Source organism: Ovis aries, chromosome 21 (genome assembly GCF_016772045.2).
Source record: "Ovis aries strain OAR_USU_Benz2616 breed Rambouillet chromosome 21, ARS-UI_Ramb_v3.0, whole genome shotgun sequence".
Classification (NCBI taxonomy): Eukaryota; Metazoa; Chordata; class Mammalia; order Artiodactyla; family Bovidae; genus Ovis; species Ovis aries.
The window spans coordinates 14090000-14102897 of record NC_056074.1 but is presented as its reverse complement, the minus strand read 5'-3'; the positions used below and the strand labels follow the sequence as shown (position 1 = coordinate 14102897).

Genomic DNA, 12898 nt, shown 5'->3' with positions numbered 1-12898 from the left:
ACAGCTATCAGCTATACACATTTCCCAGCCTTCCTTGCAGCTAGGTGTCCCATATGACTCCCATCAATGGAGTGTGGCTGGATGGGTGTGTGTGCCCAGGCATGGCTTCCACTTGTGACCTTGCTCTCTTACCACTAGAAGAAAAAGGAGGTAAAGCCACAGGAAGGAAGGAGCCTGGGTCCATGAATGACTGCTGAGTCCTTGCAGACTGAAAATGATCTGTGATGTGGAAAAGCAACTTTTACCACGTCAAGTCACGGAGATTTGAGGTTTTATCTATTCAATCAAGGGGGCTTCCCAGGTGGCTCAATAATCAAGAATCCGCCAGCCAAAGCAGGAGCCTCAGGAGATGTGGGTTCGATCCCCGGGTGGGGAAGATCCTTTGGAGAAGGCAATGGCAACCCACTCCAGAATTCTTGCTGGGATGACCCCATGGACAGAGGAGGCTGGTGGGCTACAGTCCATGGGGTCTCAAAGAGTTGGACGCAAGTCAGCGACTGAGCATGTACGCATGCTATCCTATTCACTAGCATTAATTGCCAAATAAATAATAAAGTGATGTGACTTTTGTAGTACTTATAGTTTTCCAATGACTTTCATGTATATTATAACTGGAGAATCCTTGGGAGACCTTTGTGGTTTCAGTATCAGAAATAGTTCCATGTTTCTGGAGAAAACTGTTTTCTAGCTCAGAGAGAGCTAGTGGGTAGAGCATCTTTTCCTCTGATACCCTGGCTGCTAAAAAACCCAGAGAAATGGTGGCCTTGTGATCAGAACTCCATGAGGTTTGCATACCAAGCTCACTGCTGGCATCATTTCGCTTCCTAAGTGATTCACCTTCTCCAGACCTCTGGTGGTCCCATCTGTAAAATGGGGGTTGATAGAGGGCCAACTTGATCATGTTGTGGGGTTGATTCCATCTGCCTATGTAACTCCGCCCAACTCTGCTGCAGAGTCATTCTCCGAAGCCTGAGTCCCAGAGTGCAGGATGTGGAAGGAGACTTGGAGGTGACCACCCAGACCTTCTGTTCAGTGCTTCTCAAGCTGCTCAGGATTGTCACTGGGACACTGGGAGGTGAGAAAGCCACAGGATAAATGTGGCACAATTTTGCTATAAACGTGCAGAAATAAAACTTAGGACTCTTGATGTGGTAAAATAAAACTTCCAAATTTTGATGTGGGGGTATGCATACACAGCCTCAGGAAGTGCTTTCCTTCTATGTTATAAGGTTTCTATGTTGCCATCTCAAGGGTCTCCCCGCCCCACCAAAACCTGAAAGGGGACCATTTTAATATGTGCCAGTGAAGGAACGGCTTGTGGCTTGGCTGTGACTAAATTGCTGCCAGCTGACCCCCGGCCGCCGTGGCACCCCGAGCTGCCATCAGGTTGCTCAGTGGTTCGTGGGACTCAGGCTTTGGCTTTGACTGAACTCTCCGAGAAGAGCAGCAGCATTTTACTCTGGCACATCACTCCCTAACTTGCGTGAAGTGACCTCCATCAGGAATTTCTCCCTGACTTTGGTATAGGAAAAGCATGTCCTGTCCCAAGGCAGGGCCCAGCACTCTCCTGTTGTGATAAGGAGCTTGGGTAAACCATCAAAGAAAGAAAGAGAAGTCACTCAGTTGCGTCCAACTCTTTGTGGCCCCATGGACTGTAGCCTCCCAGGCTCCTACGTCCATGGGATTCTCCAGGCAAGAACACTGGAGAGGGGTGCCATTTCCTTCTCCAGGGGATCTTCCCGACCCAGGGATCGAACCCGCACTGCAGACAAACGCTTTACTGTCTGAGCCACCAGGGAAACCCCAAACTATCAAAGTCCCCCCTAGTCTCTGCAGCCTGAAATCCCTGATGCCTGTTTGCTTTCTCCTGTTTCATTTAAACAAATTGCTCTTTTTTCCTCTCTTCCCCTGTCCCTTTCCTTATTTTTCTGAACTTTATTTTGAATGTCTTTTTTGGGGGGGGGCAACTTTCCTCAAATCTTTTCTAGAATAAGGCAGCATATAAATCAATTCAAGAAGTTACATAACGCCCATGAGGCCAGCCTTGTTAAAATTCTAGGGCCAGATTTTTTTTTCCCCTGTACTTTATGCCACTCCTTTCTGCCTCCACCCTCTGTAATTGCTGGTCACAGCACAGCCGTCATGCCTCAGCCCTCAGTTACCCCCCCCCCCCACCCGCCGCTATGCCCCCCACCCCGCCTTCCTCCTTGCCTCCTCATTCTTTATTACCCAGAAAAATATTAATAATCCTGGCAAAGTCACCAAGTGAAAGGAACTGGGAGCTCTGAGGAAGTCAAAAGACACCCAAAGCTCTGCTTTAATGTCAGCCTCAACTGTTGGGTGCCCCAGAGATGGTGCAGAGCAATTAGGCTGAGGATTTGGCAATAGGAGTTCCGGGGAGGGGGGGCGGTACCTGCAGCGGAGGGTGTGTCTGGTGGGGGAGGGGAGGGCTGATGCTGGAAACAGTTAATGCCAGCAAGAGGGTAGTCAGGTGTGTTGGCGGTGCTAAGGCTGGCTGAGGAGCTGGTGTTACTATTTTTAAGTGGGTTGAGAAAAATAAGCTTTCTTCCCCTGTGTCTTTTTTTTTTAATTGTAATACTGGAAAGTTTTGCTTAAAACAAGGCGACTGGAAACAGAGCCCAGGGAATTAAGCTTCTGCCATCAAACATTAAAAATCACTTTAGACTTAAAAAAAAATTCACTTGTGAGATTTAAACACTCATTTATATATATATTTATCTTCCCTGGTGGCTCAGACGGTAAAGCGTCTGCCTACAATGCAGGAGATCCGGGTTCAATCCCTGGGTGGGGAAGATCTCCTGGAGAAGGAAATGGCACCCCACTCCAGTATTCTTGCCTAGAAAATCCCATGGATGGAGGAGCCTGGTAGGCTACAGCTCATGGGGTCGCGAAGAGTCGGACATGATTGAGCGACTTCACTTTATATGTATTTAAGAGCTTATATATATTTGAGCTCTTGCCTTGTTTTGCTTTTTATATTCTGAATGTAATGTCTTCTCCCTGCCTCCCATCAAGGACATCTCAAGTGTTCGTTGTTGTTTGATTGCTTTTACTCTCCTTTCTCTCTCTCTCTCTCTTTTTTTTTTTTTGTTGATAACCAGATCATAATTCATTTCAACCAGTTCATGATCAGGTCATTTTTTCCCTCAGTGGTTAGAGATCAAGGGTGAAAAACTATGGGCCTGATATCATTGCTACAGGGGCGATTGCTTCAGGGGCAATTCCTGTTGACCCTATCAGTTTGTAAGAAGTAATCCTTGTCTGTTTGGGCTCCAGAGACAATGAAATGGGACATAGATCCCCTTCCATTCAGTGCTTGTGGGGACCAATGCTCTTATATGCTGGGGTGAGTCCAGTGTTATCCTTTCAGCTCAACCCCTTGAGTTTAGAGAGGGGAAAACTGGAGTCTAAAGAGGTAGTATGACTACCCTGAAGGTCACAGAGCCCGTAACAGGCACACCTGATACCGAAACCAGATCCTTGGTTACAGAAGGCCTGGGGCATTTGAGCCTAGGCAGAGGGACATGAGAAACGATATTTCTGGAGCATTTACTATGTGTAAGACGCTATGTTGAGTGTTTTACCACTACGATTATCACCACTGCCAATGTCAGCTGTTTGTTCTTGAATACCTGCTAGTTGCTAGATTCTATGCTAAAAGTACCCACATGCATTTGGTCAAACCCTTATGGTGCCCACAGGGCAAGTATTCTTCCCATCTTTACAGATGGGCAATCAGCCTAGAATAACTTACCCTAGTAACTAGGAAATGTGGGAACTGAATGAACCCAGGACTGTCTGACTCTAAGCCCATGTTCATTCCAGAATCTCTATGCTTTCCTCACAGTCAAAATTCTCTTTCCACTAATCCAGACTCAGCAATATTCCACAGTATGTGTTTGCAATCCAGTGGGTGGGTAAAAGATGTCCTTTTCTGAGAGGTTTTCTCTTTCTCCCCTCTCTGATGTGCTTCCTGCTCTCTGATCAAGATGCACACCCTTTGGGGGAACACACTTGGCTGAATGGAAAGAGCAGATAAATATTTCAGTTCAATCCCAGCTGTAATTCGACCTGCCATGATATCAGGCAAGTTCTCTAGCTTCTCTGAACCTCACTTTCTCATACCTTTTAAAGTGGAAATGATGATGTCTATGCTGATGGGTCATGAATTTGTCTGACTTACAGGAGCTCAGGAGGTGATAATTCTGCTACAAACATCCCTTGCTACTTCCAGATGGCCTTGCTCCTAGCGAGACTGCTGAGAGAACTCAAGGTCCCTCCAAGGTCCCCTGAAACCTGAGCTTCTGTCCCTTTCCCTTCTGTGTGTGACCTTGAGCCTGGGAGTTCTGGGAGGGCAGGGCAGAGGAAGCATCTGTGTGGGGCTGTTCTAGATCAGGGATCATTGCTGAGGGTGGGAACCACTGGGTTTATCAGACTCATCTCCCAGTACATGACTTCCACCCTCATTACAGGGTGAGGTTAAAGATTCTCACTTCTATATGTGACGTGGAGGAGGGGAAGAAAATATCCGCAAAACATGACTTGGGAGGGGAGGCATCCAAGAGGTGGAGGTGGGTGCCAACTATTTCCTACAGTGATCAAGAGCCCTGCAGTTCAGTAGTGGAAACTCTTCTGGGTGTGTGTGTGTGTGTATGTGCACGGGCGTGTATGTGTGTGCATGTGTGGGGTGCATATGTGTATATACATGTGTGCTTATGTATGTGTGTGGGTGAGTATCTGTGTGAGCACATATGTGGTGCCTATGAGTGCAAGAGCTCTTGGTTTGAGCTTTTCCATTTCTAAGACAGTTCTCTAGGTCTCTCAGAAGCTACAGGCTTGGTCTGTTTTAACCTGCTCTGTTGGAGACAGACACAGGTATGGTTGATCCCCTTACTAGGGAAAGTACTGAGATCTAGTCTGGTGATTCTCAATCCTGGCTGTTATCAGAACCCAGGAGCTTACAAAAGGCCCTGCGTGTCCCAGGCACCCCGCCCCCACCTCTAGAGAGCTTGATAAGAGGGCCCTGGGTGGGAACCAGGTATCTATTGGTGCTTTAAAAGGCTTTCCCTGGGCTTGCCTGGTGGCTCAGTGGTAAAGAATCTGCCGGCCAGTGCAGGGGACACCGGTTCAATCCCTGATCCCAGATGACCTCACATGCTGTCACCCTACTAAGCCTGTGTGCCACAACTACTGGGGCTGTGCTCTAGAGCCTGGGAACTGCAACGACTGAACCCAAGAGCTGCAGCTACCAAAGTCCATGCGTGCTCGAGCCTGTGCTCCCCAAGAAGTCACCGCAATGAGGAGCCCACACGCTGCAACTCGAGCAGCCCCTCCTCACTGCAACTAGATGAAAGTCCACACAGCAATGAGGACCCAGCACAGCCAACAATGAATAGATGAATAAAGAATAAAAGGCTTTCCCTGTGCTCCCGCTGGGTAGCCGGGCGAGGCGCCGTGGTACAGCTTATGAGTCGTCGGTGCAGTGGGTGGGCCACGGTGTAGGAATCAGACCCAAGTCTGAGCTCCCTTTAACTGAGGACTAACCAGAGACTAGCAGCTCATATTGTATCATCTTATTTGCTTCTCAAAGCCTCTCTTTTTTAAAAAATGTTCTTACAAAATTTTTTTCATAAATTTATAGACAGTAAAACTGAGTTTTTGGTATGTACAGTTTTATAGATTTTAGCACACATAAAATTTTGTATAACTATCCCCACAATCTTGGTACAGACGGTTGCACCATCCAAAAATTTCCAACGCTTCTCTCTCTGGCATGTATAAGCATCCTCCTTTCATAGGGAAGGAAAAAACCCTACCCTGGGTCAGTGCATTTTCTCATCACCATTGTGCCCTTGGACTTGTGGATATAAGGTAGCCTGGTACTGACTATCCTGAGAGCCAGGGTCAGGCACACCCTCTCTGGCCAACAATGGTCATTTACTTAAAAAAAGTAAATTACAATTGGAGCATCTTCAGTCTGCAACAATAAAGAATAATTTCTCTTTCTTGTGCACAAGAGCTCCAATTATGATTTAACTCAATTCCGATTAACTATGCTTTGATGGCATTTCCATTACATAAAAAATAAATGTATTAGCCAAGCATAATGTGTTTTGACTATAGTTCTGATGCTAATAAGGAGGCTGTTTGGCAGCTATGATCCCACTCTTCATTCCATAGTTGTAAAGAACAAGAGAAAGGGAAAAAAAAGATGAGGCAAATAACTCTGAGAAATCCCACACAGAGGAGTGTGGTGGTTTGGGGGTGGGATGGGGGCTGGCAGCATATGCTTCGTATTAACAGGTTCATTCTCTTAGCTGCTGCTTGAGATGCTTCGGGGTGTGCATGTGGGCAGGTACCAAGGGCTGTTCCACCTGCTGGGTGGACTGGGCAGGAGGCGGGTAGGGGGTGGTGTGAAGATGGAGTTGACTAAACACACCACGTGGCCGTCGGCAGGCCCATCCCCACTGTGCAGTGATAACGGCGCGCTGCCGCTCTCCAGGGATCTCTCAGAGTCTGAGTAGCCTGAGGCCCACGCCCCAGCTCCTGGCCCCCACTCACTGGTCACCAGTAGGACAGTGCTCTTCAGGTGTGTAATGACCCTCCCCCTGCCCCGATGCATCTGCGCTGCTGCCAACACCTTCCTGGGGTCCATGGCACCCGAGCACCCCTCATCCCAGAGGAGAGGGCCTGACCTGGGCCAGCCTCGGTCCTGACACTTGCTTTACAGCCACTATGCTCTCAACAGCTGCCCGAGGTAGGTTTCTGTCTCTACTTTACAGAAGAGGAAGTTATGCTGGGATCTGAGTCTGTTCATCCTCAGAATCATCTCTGGAAACTTCCTCTCCTCTCTCTTAGAAAGCAGGGGGTACTGACCCCAGCTGACTGGCTTCCTCTGGGTTTGGCCAGTGGGAGACACTGGCCTGAGGGTGGAGGGTGGAGGCTGTTTTACTCCCTGGCACTGGTTTCCATCAGACACATCTGCCCTGGATCCAGCTTCCACAGGAGACCCCAGTCCCTGGGCTGTTGAAATGCTAGGGACTCCCTTTGACCTTGGGGTGGGCTCTTTAGTCTCTTGCTCTGGCTAATCTTTGAGCTGCCTCATTCTTCCCCATTTGGTGTTTCAGCCCTCCATCTCCCATGTAGCCAGTTCTTTACAATAAATGCCCTTTGTTTAAAATACTTGGAGAAGTTTTTGTTTCTCTGGATAAAACAGAAGCCCCAAGAGGTTAAGTTAGTGTTAGTGTTGTGTTAGTGTTATGTTAGTGTTATTGCTCCATCACGTCTGACTCTTTGCGACCCTGTGGACTGTAGCCTGCCAGGCTCCTCTGTCCATGGAATTCTCCAGACAAGAGTACTGGAATGGGTTGCCATGTCCTTCTCTAGGGAATCTTCCCAACATAGCGATTGAATCTGGGTCTCCTGCATTGCAGGCAGATTCTTTACCATCTGAGCCACCAGGGAAGCCCCAAGAGATTAAGTAGCTCCCTAGAATGATAGCCTCCAAAAACTTCAGCGTATTTCTTTCCAGGTTTGAAAAATGTGTATACTGACGAAATCTTTTCTTTGGAGTCTGTCTATCTATCTACCAGAATAACCAGAACATAAATGGGTTGTACTCTATGCATGTTTTAATCTGCTGTTTTTTACATCATGAGAATTTTATTTTCTCATCTAATTTCAAAAAATACATTTAATGACTTTAATATTCAGTATTTTAAGGATTACTTACTTAAATAATCTTCTAAGCATTTAGATTCTCCATGTCTTTTCACTTACATAGCTAATTATAAGGAAGTTCTGTCTGAGACGGCAAAATGAAAACAGGTAAGCAGTTGCTTTTCTCTGGCACTTGACTAAATGAGCAATAGAAAATAAAAATCTGCTCACTTCCCCTCCCCCGCCAAATCATCAGTTCAGTTCAGTCACTCAGTCTTGTCCGACTCTTTGTGACCCGCCAGGCCTCCCTGTCCATCACCAACTCCTGGAGTTCACTCAAACTCACATCCATCGAGTTGGTGATGCCATCCAGCCATCTCATCCTCGGTTTTCCCCTTCTCCTCCTGCCCACAATCCCTCCCAGCATCAGAGTCTTTTTCAATGAGTCAACTCTTCTCATGAGGTGGCCAAAGTACTGGAGTTTCAGCTTTAGCATCATTCCTTCCAAAGAACACCCAGGACTAATCTCCTTCAGAATGGACTGGTTGGATCTCCTTGCAGTCCAAGGGACTCTCAAGAGTCTTCTCCAACACCACAGTTCAAAAGCATCAATTCTTTGGTGCTCAGCTTTCTTCACAGTCCAACTCTCACATCCACACATGACCACTGGAAAAACCATAGCCTTGACTAGATCATAAGTAGCACTAAAAGAAATGGTTCTCACCTCATGCCATAAATTTCAGGGAACGCTTCTTACCCTGCTGATAAGTTTCCTAGCCTCACCCTCTCCAGTCAAAGGCCAGACTGGGGAGGTGAGGTGGTTGAGCGAAGACCTGAGGCTTCTCACTAATCACCCTCCATCTGGAGAGAAGCAGAGAAGCATGTGAGCATGTTGTCCGGAGACATGCTTCATACTCCCTGCTCACTGTTGCTGTGATCTCAGGATTGAAGCCAGCATGGGCAGTCTGCCCCAGCTCATCATTTTTCTAGGATGTTATGTTCATGCTGTGAAACATGTTAGGAAGTACTGCCTGAGACCACCAAAAAATGCCTTGTATTGCAATAGTAGGGCTGTTAATGTAGAGCTGGAAGAAGAGATATTAGATGTAATTGGAAGGGGTTTGAGAACAGTTTAATCATACTACATAGAAACAGAAAGATATGGAAAGCTGTCTATACTTGTCTGAACAGCCCAAGTTAAGCATAGAAGGATGAAAAGTAACCATGGAGCAAGTAAGCAACCAATTATAGTCCCCACCAAACCTAGAAATAAATGAAGACAAAGAGATAAAAGAAAGAACATTTCTTACCAAAAAACAAAACAAACAGAAAGCTGCAAGACAAATGAAAAACCCAACCTGAAAGAAAACACGTCCTCAGAAACAAAGAAAGCTTCCAATGCATATTTTGCACTACAGAGCAGTCTACCAAGAATCTGAATCCAATAAAACAAGGACTCAACAGAGAAACTCAACAGAGAAACTAGATGGCGGCTCAGTAAAATAAGATTAAAAGAAGTTCACAATGCTGGGAAATTTAAGGATGCATGCAATATTATAATTATAATATTATTATACATATTATAAATTATAAACAAAAAGAAATTATAAACGAAAGAAAAACATACAGCTGAAAATTGTATCTCTGACACAGAGAGAAGGTTTGCTGTAATAATGATGACAGATGACAAGAAAAGGACAGAAGACAGAGAAGGACAAAGTTATTCAAAAATAGGCATAATATCTGCTGAGGAGAACCCACATGTAGAATAGAAAATACATTTCATTCTTGATAAACAACAGAGACTATCTTACTACTACCAAACTTGACTCATGAAGAAATAAGTCTTCTGGCATCTAAACAGAGAAAAAACAGTCTCCTTCAAGGAGAAGAAAACCAAGCTGACCTCAGACATCTCCACAAAGACGTTCAATGTCAGAAGCAACAGAGTGAAGCCCGAAGCGTTCTGAGGGAATGAATGAGAAAGGGGCCCAACATGACTATATGTGATCAAATCACTGTGGAAGTAAAAGGCAGAAGTAGACATTCAAAAATGAAATAGTAGAGGAACCAACCATCCATGAACCCCTACAGAGAAGCCACTCATTTGAAATTCAGCCTCCACTCCGCTCCTTAGTAGCTATACCAATTTACATTCCCAGCAACAGGGAGCCAAGGCTCCCTTTTCTCCATATCCGTGTCGGCATTTATTAAATCTAATCTTTTTATAGTTGCTGTTTGCTTAGTGATTGTGAGCCAATTTTCTAAACTCTGTCTTGTGTGGCCACTCAGTTCTGTTCAGATAACTTAGTGGTTAGCTAGTGATTCAACAGAAACTGCCTTCAATGTCAAGGTTTAGAGGTTATTTCTCCCCCACTCCTTTTTTAGAGTGAAAGCAGATTTATTCAGGAAGATACACACTCCACAGACAGAATTCAGGCTTTCTCAGAAAGTGAGAGAGGGCTTGCGGTTATTTCCTGACGCAGCATTTGCATGGCTGCTGCGAACTTCCGTTTACTTTCCTGGGCTCTGATAAAGTTGATTCTTATAGATTTTGGAAAGATAGTCACTGTTTTGGTAGAGGGATGGATTCTTGGAATTCCCTCTGCTACCATTGTCGCTGTCACCACTGCTCAGAGAGTATCTTTTTCATAATTCTATTTGTTAAATAAATGGATAATTGCAACTCTATTGGATACTTACATGTAAGAAACAGTGGTAAATGTATTTGTATGTTATATAAACCTAAGGTTACTCTTCTAAGCTAAACAATACTCTCATCATTTAGGTTTCTTCAGTCAAAAAGATACGGCTCTGTCCTTGATAGCAAGGAGGAGAGGACTTAAGGATGTCACCACAGGATATCTTTACATTGGTTGTATCAGTGCTTCAGATTCTGGCCGAGGATGCCAGATTCTCACTACTGCCAGTGAAAGAGACTGTCAGGACCCAGAGAGCTGACTTCAGGCAAACCCCAGAGACACCACCAGTTCTGTTCCAGACCACCAGAATGAAATGAATATCACAATAAATTGAGTCATACAATTTTTTTTTTGGTTTTTCAGTGTGTATAAAAGTTGAGTATAAACTATTGCCTTTTGAGTGTGCAACAGCATTGTGTCTAAACAAAGAATGTACATATTTTAATTAAAAATACTTCATTGCTAAAAAGTGCTAGCCATCATCTGAGCCTTCCGCAAGTCATAGTAGTAACATAACAAATATAATAACATGAAGAGCTTGAAATATTGCAAAAAATAAAATTACCAGGATGGGACAGACACAAAGTGAGCAAATGGGGTTGGAAAAAAAACGGCACTGGTAGACTTGCTTGATGCAAGGTGGCCACAAACCTTCATTTTAAAAAAATGCAGTATTTTCAAAGTGCAAAAAAAAAAGTTTGCATTTGCAGGGAGACTTTGAGGTGATCTAGTGCAATTTAAGGAGCATGGCCTGTAAACCTGGTTAACTTGAGTGCTGACTACAGCTTCACTGCTTTCCTAGCGCTGTATCTTGGCTGTTTGGAGTACCCGTTTTCACACCTTTAGTATGGCCTTTCAGCGAGACAGCTCCTCACAGTAGGATGGCTCAACAATGGGGAGTTTCAGTTAGCTCTGGCTTAAGCGGGGCCTCCCAGGTGGCACAGTGGTAAGAAATTTTCCTGTAAATGCAGGAGACGCAAGAGACATGGGTTCAATCCCTGGGTCAGGAAGATCCCCTGGAGGAGGAAATGGCAACCTACTCTAGTATTCTTGCCTGGAAAATTCCATGGACAGAGGAGGCTAGTGGGCTATAGTCCATGGGATCTCAGAGAGTTGGACAAGATTGAGCGCGCGCGCACACACACACACACACACACACACACATGCACACGCACACACACGCACTGGCTTAAGGAGGATGAAGCTTTTGTCCTATGGAGACTGTAGTGTCTAGGCATTCTGCTGGCACTCAGGGTCCCAGCCTGTCTTATAATTCTATTCTAAATTCATCTGTTTTTACAGGTCTAACTGTGGGGCCTTCTGCTGTCTGTTTTCCTCCATATTGTGCTTCTGTTGCCAGAGATGACACCAGCTCCTTGCTCAAAGCCTGCCAATCCTCCTTGGACAGAAATTAACACACATCTTTAAGTCACAGGGTCCAGAGGCAACGAAAGGAAGCTATACAAAGGGAAAAACAAAAGCTAGACAAAACCAACCACAACCAAGATGGTGATGAATCTGACCTCCAACAGACCCTGAGTCTCACTTTCAAGCAGATTTTACGTTAGTGTAGTAAATGACCACAGCAGGACCAGAAGATGCAGACCAAAAAAAAGAAAAAGAAAAAAAAGGGTAAAAAGAGGGTGGCACTCCATTCCCTGAGAGAGTCATGGCCCTTCCCCAGTAACTGATGCTCATGACTCCCCATCGTTAGCCCCACTTCTCCGCCCATTGCCCTGACTCTTTGAAATCAAATCCCTGCTGTGTTCCACAGGAGAGGGTGGGATGAACTGAGAAAGCCGCATTGACATATATACGCCATCAAGTGTAAAATAAAGCCCAGGAGCCCGGCCTGGTGCTCTGTGATAACCCTGAGGGGTGGGACACGGGGAGGGGAGGGAGGCTCCAGAGGGAGGGGAAATACATATATATAATTATGACTGAGTCACACTGTTGTGTGGCAGAAACCAACAGAATATTGTAAAGCAATTTTCCTTTAACTGAAAAATTTTAAAAATGAATAATAAAATCCCTCCTGCCACAAGACGAGCAGTGGGTCTGTGAACGAAGTTCCTGCTTCTCCATTTTTTGGCCATTGAGTAAAACTTGCACTGTGGCTACGAATCCACCTGCCAATGGAGGGGACATGGGTTTGATCCCGGGTCTGAGACAATCCCACGTGCCTGGGAGTAACTAAGCGCCTGTGTCACAGCCACCGAGCCTAGGCTCTAGAGCCCGGGAGCCGCAACTGCTGAGCCCATGTGCCGCAAGTACCGAAACTCACATGCGCAGAGCCGTGCTCTGCAACAAGAGAAGCTACGGCAGTGAGAAGGCCACGCACTACCAGGAAGACTAGCTCCCACTTGCGGCAACTAGAGAAAGTTTGCACACAGCAGGAAGACCCAGCGCAGCCCCCTAGTAATAATAATAATAATAATAAAAAATTTTAAAACCTTGCACTGTATCGATCTCAGCCTTGGCTTTGTTTTTGGCTACATGAACCGGAACAGAAAATG

The 12898-nt window shown here is 45.6% G+C and overlaps 1 non-coding gene across 1 annotated transcript; it reads left to right on the top strand.

Moving 5' to 3' along the window:
• Window positions 1-2741: 2741 nt before the first annotated feature.
• TRNAC-ACA (transfer RNA cysteine (anticodon ACA)) lies at window positions 2742-2813 on the top strand. The gene has a single exon. It is a non-coding gene; the product is annotated as a tRNA-Cys (tRNA).
• Window positions 2814-12898: the final 10085 nt, after the last annotated feature.